Source organism: Octodon degus, unplaced genomic scaffold (assembly GCF_000260255.1).
Source record: "Octodon degus isolate 3935 unplaced genomic scaffold, OctDeg1.0 scaffold00020, whole genome shotgun sequence".
In the NCBI taxonomy this organism is placed as follows: Eukaryota; Metazoa; Chordata; class Mammalia; order Rodentia; family Octodontidae; genus Octodon; species Octodon degus.
The window spans coordinates 23,045,648-23,054,128 of NW_004524596.1; positions in this window are offsets into that span (position 1 = coordinate 23,045,648).

Here is an 8,481-nt window from a genome sequence, read left to right on the forward strand (position 1 = left end):
GATATCCTGTCCAAGCACTATCAATACAAATCTTCCTTCTCATTGACTTAAGTGAAAGTAGGTGTATATCTATCATAACTATTCTGTATATACAGATACAAAATGGTCCTTCCTTTGTATCCCCTTTTTTTGTTTAGTCCTGTCAGGGATGGGTATTCCATTGGCATCTAAATGCTATAGGTGTGTGAATTCAGCACAACAATCCAACAAAGTTTAGCAGTCCACAATAACAGTGGATCATCCACAGAAGTTGTTGACTTGAGCCTTTCACAGCTCAGCAAATTAATATGGCTTCACTTTACATACCTCATTTTTATACTTTTCTACTGGATGGTTAAGACCAAGATAAAGCAAGAACTATATAATAAGAAATGTAACTTTTGCATCTGATAAGGTCAGTCAAGTACCGTCAGGATTTATCCTGTAACCCTGTACCACAGTTTGCAGATCCAAAAAGGACATTACTAAGTGCCAGACACCATTCTTCAGCCACAGACCACGAGATAGTGCTCAGCACATTACCCATACCGTGTTTCTTTGGATGTGCTAGGAATTCTATTTTTCTCTCTTCAGCAGAGTTAGAAATTCTGGTGTCAGAACTAAAAATGGAGTCTTGGTGAACAGAATCAAGACACCTGACACTTTCTGTGCAATGCCATGAAACTTGACTTTCCCCTTTTCCAGAAAATTGTGCCCTTATTTTCCCTCTGTTTCACAAAATTATGCTCTCTGGTTGTCCCTGATTGGAACTGGCTAGCTCCTTCCTCTCTAACTTTCGCTTTCCCATCACCACTCTTTTGTTTGTTAGGTGTAATCTATCTATGTTCAGAGAAATTTATCAGGTTAATTGAAATAAACAGTGAATGTTTATTTTTTTATTTATGGTTGTAAAAGACAAATTGCCATTGATCACCCCAATGTACTTGCACAGTTCAAACATACTTATCCCATGGTTCCCATCACTTTCTGAATCAAGTCTGGAAGTACTATTCTATGAGTTTCTTTACAGGTGTAATAAAAAATACAGTGTGTGCTGTTACTGGAGGCCACCCACAGCATATGCAGGTTTGTAAAAACATTACAGTGTACCCTCATCTACCTTCTTCATTGTATCTGGTACTGTTGGACTTCTGGCTCTTCCCAAAACTCAAAATGAACATTAAAGGCAAACGCTACAGGACATCAGGCAGCCATAAGAGCATAACTAAAGACACTCATGAAAGAAGACTCCCAGAACTGTTTGGGGAGTGATAGGAAGCATACTGTAAGTGCAGTCAAAGCAAGGAACACGAGCCTTGAGGGGGACCAATTGCAATGCATCCTTTACTGTAAGATAGATGTTTACATTTAAATATTGACATGTTTCCATCACACTTCTTAAAAATGATTTGAGCTTAGTGTTTGTCTGGTTAGTTCATGCTGTATTGAGATCAGTAAAATGATTTCTGTTATACACAGAAATTTGTTTGAGTACTGTTATACACATCTTGTTGTCCAGCACAATTTTGGCTTCATCACTTTATTTAGTCATCTCTATCTTAGCCACAGAACCACTGTCCAGCTTGCAGCACACCAGAGAGTATGGCTCTACCACTTTTACCCAAGTCCCTCCTTTAGTCTTTTTTTAAATTAATTTTATCGAGAAAAAAATGCAATATGACAGCTTCAAAACAGGTTGGTAGGAGAGTTACAACAATTAATACATTGTATATTGTTGTCTTTGTAGTAGTCATTCATAGCACAAGATGCAGACATGATATCCTGTCCAAACATTATTAGTATAGATCTTTCTTCTTATTGAATTAGGAGAAAGTAGCTATTTATCTATCATAACTATTTTGTATATAAAGATACAAAATTGTCTTAGTAATCAGTGTTTTCAAAATTGCATCACACAAGGTGGGGGGTATAGCTCAGTGGCACAGCACTTGCCTAGCTTGGACAAGGCCTGGGGTTCAATCCCTAGAGCTTCAAGGAATTAAAAATTTGCTAAACCTGCATTTCTAACATCACTACTAGGATAATTTTCTTAGATGCAACATGATAGAAACACCATAAAAAAACTAGAAGTTCCAAATAAAATTTTAAAATATGACATAACAATTATCTAATAAGGTTTTAAAGTGAAGCCAGGAGCACATCCAGAATTTTCAGCTTGAAGGCCTGTGCTAGGAGTGCACGGGGTTGTTCCTAAGCACATCACCTGCTCAGTCACTTCCTTTCTTTGTTTCCAGCCTGGATTTCCAAGCAGAATATTCATAGCTTTTTCTGTATATTGGCTGACTCAGTCTTGCCACAGTTTTGTAAGGAAAGTAGATACATGTACTGTGTTTATCTTATTTTTTTTTCCCCAATGATTAGGGTGGTGATTTTAAGAGATTTTTATTTCTCTTGTTTTCTTTGGATGCTCTCTTCTCTCTACCTTCATTCCTATTGGTATGTTCATTATCATTTTTGAAATTCATGCAACACAATGAATCAAAGGGATTAGTTCGTCATTGTGATACGTGACTGCTTTCTCATTGACACAGAAGACACATTCCATTACACTCAACAGAAACAAACCAAAAATAGAATTAAATTAAATTCCTGTTTCTCTTAAGAGACCTGAAAATCACATGCTCATGGACACGGAACTGCTCACCTCACTTCTCTACCTGTGATTAACAGAAGACTTCCCATCAAAAATTGCATTGATAGCTCTTAAATGTTGAGAGCTAAAAGCTTCCATATGGGGTGGGTATTGTGCTGGGGATCAAGAAATTCTCTCCAAGCCTCATGTGATTATTGGAGGGCTTTGGGAAAGTGACTACAGTATGGGAGTGCTGTAATGGACTTGCTGACAGGATATAGGGTCTGGTCTGAAGAGGAAAACCCAGGGGGGCAAGCCTAGAATGGTGTTTCTCCCTTCCTGGCCCTGTTTTCTGGCCACCATGGTGCAAGCAGCTTTTCCTCTGCTATACCCTTCTGCCATGCCACTCTGCCTTGAAGACAGCCAATTTATGGACTGTAATCTTGAACCAAAATAAATCTGACCTCCTTTAAATTAGGTGTCTGTTGTGTCTCTGAAACAAGGAAAATGACTAAAATAATAGGATCCTGCCAAACATGGTGATGTACACCTGTAATTCCAACTCTCAAGATGTTGAGGCAGGAGGAGCACCATGAGCTCAAGGCCAGCCTGAGTTCTATGGTGAGTCCAGGGGTAGCCTGAACTATATAGCAAGATCCTATCTAAAAACAATAGTATGTTTGTATGCATGGGTCGGTAGGAGTATACTTTAAAACTGATTACAGAATTTTTCCAGAAAGCCAAGATAGATAAACTCTTCAAATATCAGTTCAGAATTATAAAATAATAAGATACCAGTGGACAATATCATTACCACAACACTTCATCTGACAGCGCAAGTTTCAAAGCCCGCCTAAGTGATATGGAGTTGAAATGAAGAGAAATAGATTTAATGAATAGGAATCAAGGCCTTACCTAGCAAGTACATGGAAATAACACCACAGAGAGCAAAAACCATAAAGATACTCTAGTAACCTCAACAGGACATCATGAGCCCAACTGAAGAAGGGTTAGCAACAGAGAAAAGGAGACCAATCAAATAAATCTCTATGAGTAAAAAAGACAGCATTTTGTGATTGATTGGAGTGGTATGAAGAAGAATAAATCCTTCATTTTGCCAGAAGATAGAAACAACTAAATATTTGTGTGTTTACTGAATTATCTTAATTGCACAGTGCCAAACAGCTGATGCCATGCTAGAACCAAAGCTAGCATCGAGAAATGTGGACCAATTCAGTGTAGCACATATTACATTAGCACTCCCAGTTCTACTCCAAGGAAGAAACATGAAAACAGACATTAATAGAAAACTGTAACCCATCAGATGACAAAATGTATACTAAAGATGGAAAATGAGAGAGGGCAGAGGAATAAAGTCTTAAAAAGTCAAGAAATTCTTGTGGGAGAAGATAGGATATAAGAAAAATGAAATGCTTATAATCAAAAGTCTTATAAATATTAATGAATTATACTAGTTTATCTGAGTGTACTTTTTATGACTGGTAGACATAACATCTAAATGTCTTGTTTTCAACACTCTATTGTTAGGAAAATTGAGAAGAGCTGTTCCAGTCATGTTTTGTATGCTGTGATTCAGATGTTGAATCCTGATTAGGCTGGTTTAACCATTATTTTTGGGCTCAGAATCATACTTATTACAAGTCTGTTAAGACTTGCCCAACACGAAGCCAACAATCCACCACAAAGGTATGCTAGGAGCAAGGCCAGACTAAACCAAGGCAAATATGAGGAAACCAGCAGGTTTCTGAGAAGGAATGTTGCAGGGGTAAAGCAAGGCTGAGCTCTTTCTCTGGACACAAAATCCTATTAGCAAACAGAGGCCTCTGGAAAATTCACTCCCATTTAGAAGAGATAATGAAGTTCAGAGGACTCTTAGTCTGTATATATGTCAAACAGCACTGTGCAAAGGAATGAACAGATATATGGTTATAAAGCAGGGAGTGGAGAGGGAGGCAGTAACCTAGGCTTCTAATTTTATAGAACATGAAAAAGGAGTTGGAAAATAAAGAGTGGTGGGAATAAACAGTAAACACTTTCCACTGACTTCTTTTTGACAAATAGTACACAGGAAGGAGATGGAGACATGAACATCTAGTATCCTTAGGATAGACATGGATCAGAAGGAAGAGCCCCAGAAAGGATAGGGATGATCAAGAACTCTAAAAAAGAGACTTCTAATGAGATTTAGGAGAAAAGGAACTTTCTACATTGTTGGTGAAAATGTAAACTAATGTAGCCACTATGGAAATCAGTGTGGATATTTCCCAAATTCATTGTGGAATTCTTAAAAATAGAAATTCTATTGGACCCAGTTATCCTTCTTCTATGTATCTTCTAAAAGAGGTAAATATGTCCTATAACAGTGATATATGTGTCTCGGTTACTTTTCACAATATGTAACAGGACATATTGCTAGGACAAATACCCAATGCCCAGAAATAAGGAAGGCAACATTTATTTAGCTCACAGTTTGTGTAGGTTTCAGTCCACTCAAAGCTGACTCCAAGGCACAGCAGCACATGGCAGAGGATAGCAGTTCCTGGCAGCAGAAAACAGCAAAACAGCAAGAAGAAATGGAAGGCATAGTGGCAACAGTGGCTACCAAGCACAAGTGTCTCTCCTTTACTTAAATTGTACTCAGGCAATCTGCCCCAGGCTGAGTGTAGCACTCACATGCATAATCCCAGCACTGAATCAGGAATTAATCACAAAATCTAGAAGTCTGCCTAATAACTACATGAGGATTTGAAGAGACAACTAGACAAAAACCATAACATTACACATATCCATGTTAACAACAGCATAGAGAAGATGTGCCATACGTACATAACTGAGTACTACTCAGCCATAAAAAAGGCTAAAGTTGAGCCTTTTCTAGGAAAATGGGTACACTGTGAGTCCATAATGCTGAGTAGAATAAATCAGACATAGATGGTGAATTATCACAGTGGCCATTATGTCTGGTGTTCTGAGACAACGTGGGAGAAGATACATTTCCATTTCCTTGATAATTTTGGAAAGTAACATGGGGAGGAATATACTTCAAATAAAATTATTAAATTTTTAATAAAAGGTTGTAATGGAATGTACTATTAAGAAAAACTAAATGTGTTTCATTGGGTATTGCTTTTATTTTTATTAATTCCTATATGATTACAAAGTTTTATTTAAAAAAAAAACTTTGCACACCTTTGTTTCAGATACACGGTATGTTCTAAGATGTCTAGCAAAGAAGTGTGAGTCTCTTGCATTGAAAGCCATAAAGATAAAAACATCAGTAAGGGCAAAAGGTGGTGGTGTCTGGAGATGAAGAGAAGTAGTGACCCAATCTGTAGGGTGACTTTTTAGTTGAAAGAAGGTAATTGTAAGATATTCCTCAAAGAATGCAAATTCTGACTCTCCAAATACACTGAGGGCAACAGGGCCTCAATGAAAAATGTGGAAAGTCAAGAGGCCTGACCTCTTAATAGTCTTCTTTCCCAGAATTGAGTCATTCACTGCCCGAGGAGCACACAGTTGTAAACTATGAGCACCTCAGAAGGTCTAGTCTCCCTCCATCCCTCTCTTCACCCTGTCCTACTCACTCCCCAAAGATTCAGGCAGCTGGAATCCACCCAGGGGTGAATCCAAAAAAAGAGCCATCAAGCACATTCACAGTTAACACTTTGTTTCATGATAACCCTTCTTTATAATCAAGTCAGTTGTCTTAATTCATCTCACCCCTGAGGATAAATTCTTTCTTATAAGACTATAAAACAATTTTCTGCAAATAGACTTCAGTGTATCTGCTACATTATCAAAGATGAAGACAGTCCTGAACTCCATAGGAAGATAATATGGTACTCAAATCCTTATATTGAAATATAAAAGAAACATATGTTGAAAAATGAGGCCTCCTGACATATTTGTAAACAGAACTTCATCAAGCGCAATATAAGGCTCTACTAAATGTGAAACCATCTTTGAATTTAAGTGGATCAGCACGTTAAGAATTCATTTCATTCTGCCATAGACTGAATGAATACATACGGCCCTTATCCCCAGTGTCATATGTTGAAATTGTAATGCTCATAGTAATAGGAAGGAAGCCCTCGGGAAGTGATTACATCAACAGAGTCTGTAGCTGGCCAGGTAGCTGTTGGCTTTGTAGCCAGACATCCCTGTTCTATACCTGTTCCTACTGTTTACAACCCCAAGAGTGCCAGCAGCCACTTGTCATGTACTTGCTAGACACAATCTAAGTCTTTGGGTACCCCTAACATCTACCTATAAAACTCTTCACCCTACCCTGATGATGTGAAGCAGTAAAGACTTGAAGCAATAATTAGGTCCCAGGGGCAAGGATCTCATAAATGGTATTATAGTCCTTACAAAAGAGACCAGGCCAGGCCCCCACCCCTTCTGCTATGTGAAGCCAGAGTGAAGACTGCCATCTATAAATGAGCAATTAGGCCTGCCCTGGACAGCAGATCTGTGAATGATGTCTTGATCTTGGACTTCCCAGCCTTGAACACTGTGAAAAATGTCTGCTAATAAACCTCCAGTTTCTGCTGGCTTGTTACAGCAATGTGACAAGACTCAGTCACTCGCTTACATCCAAGTCAAATGCGGCCCACCTAGCCTCCACACAGCCACTAATGGGTACAATCTCTGGCCATGTGGTAATAGCACCGTGTTTCAAGATTTCATTCTCTCCAACCCGAAGCCAAGAATAGGGTAAGAGTATGAAGAATATCATGAGAAAAAACTTAATGCTCCACGGCTTGAAGTTATTTGTAGCTATTGCCTCCTGCTTATTGATGTGAGTGCCAGGCTGTGAAGTCACCACCACTCTTCCTACTACAAATAAATCTGGGAAATTCACACCCAGGAATTAGTAGCAATTCCTTCAGCAAACATCTAGCCCATCTCAAGACCAAACTGCAGAAAATGGTGGCTCTTTATCCTTGTTTCTATTTCATTTTCCTGGACTAAGTTAGCAAAAAACGGAAGAAATCACAGAAGGCAGCATGTAGTTATCACTACTTTCCAATGATTTAATAATTCAAAGAATCTTACATCCTATTGTGAAAGTTAAATCCTAGAAATATGTATGTGCATTTATTATCCATTTTGATAATTCCTTCCCAGCAGGTTGATCCTGTGCTCTGGTTTTTATGCTGACTAGACAATGTGAAACACTGGTAATGTAATTACCACTACCAAAGAAAGGTACAAACGCTGCATTGTTCCCTACTTTCACTAATGTGATTAAGAGATTGGCATAGGAGCCCCAAGTGTCTCCAAGTTGAGGTCAGTAGTCTGTGCCCTGAAATCTTGACCACAAAAGCCAAACCACAGAGCTGAAGGCTGCTTGGCGAATTATGAGAATGGAACTGCATGTGCATACCCTGAGGTGAGACTGAAAAAGTCATTCACTCTCCTCCTTCCCCTTTTCCTCCTCTTTCTCTGTCTCTTCAACAACTGCCACACCTGCCTGCTCCTTCTTTGGCAGCCCAAGAAGTATATCTTTGAGGCCATTCAAGTGAACTACCTCATTTTTTTCCTTTGGGAATTTAAGAGGTGAGGGCATGCTTGGCCCCTAGCCTCTTTCACGGTATACCACACTGTGCTGTCACTTCACTCACTGGGCACATCCCAAGTCTGCAGCAGGAAGTCTGTCTGGAAGGACATCAGATAAGACCTGTCATGGTTTAGATCTAAATTGTCCCAGCAAAATCTTCTATTTCAGAGACCGGGATTCTAGGAGGTGACTGAATCATGAGGATTTTAACTTCGACAGTGGGTTAGTTCATACAGTGATTGCAATCTGATGACGTTGTTGGGAGTGGATGGAAACAAAAGAAAGGACCTAATTGAAGGGAGTGGATGATCAGGTGTAACCTTGG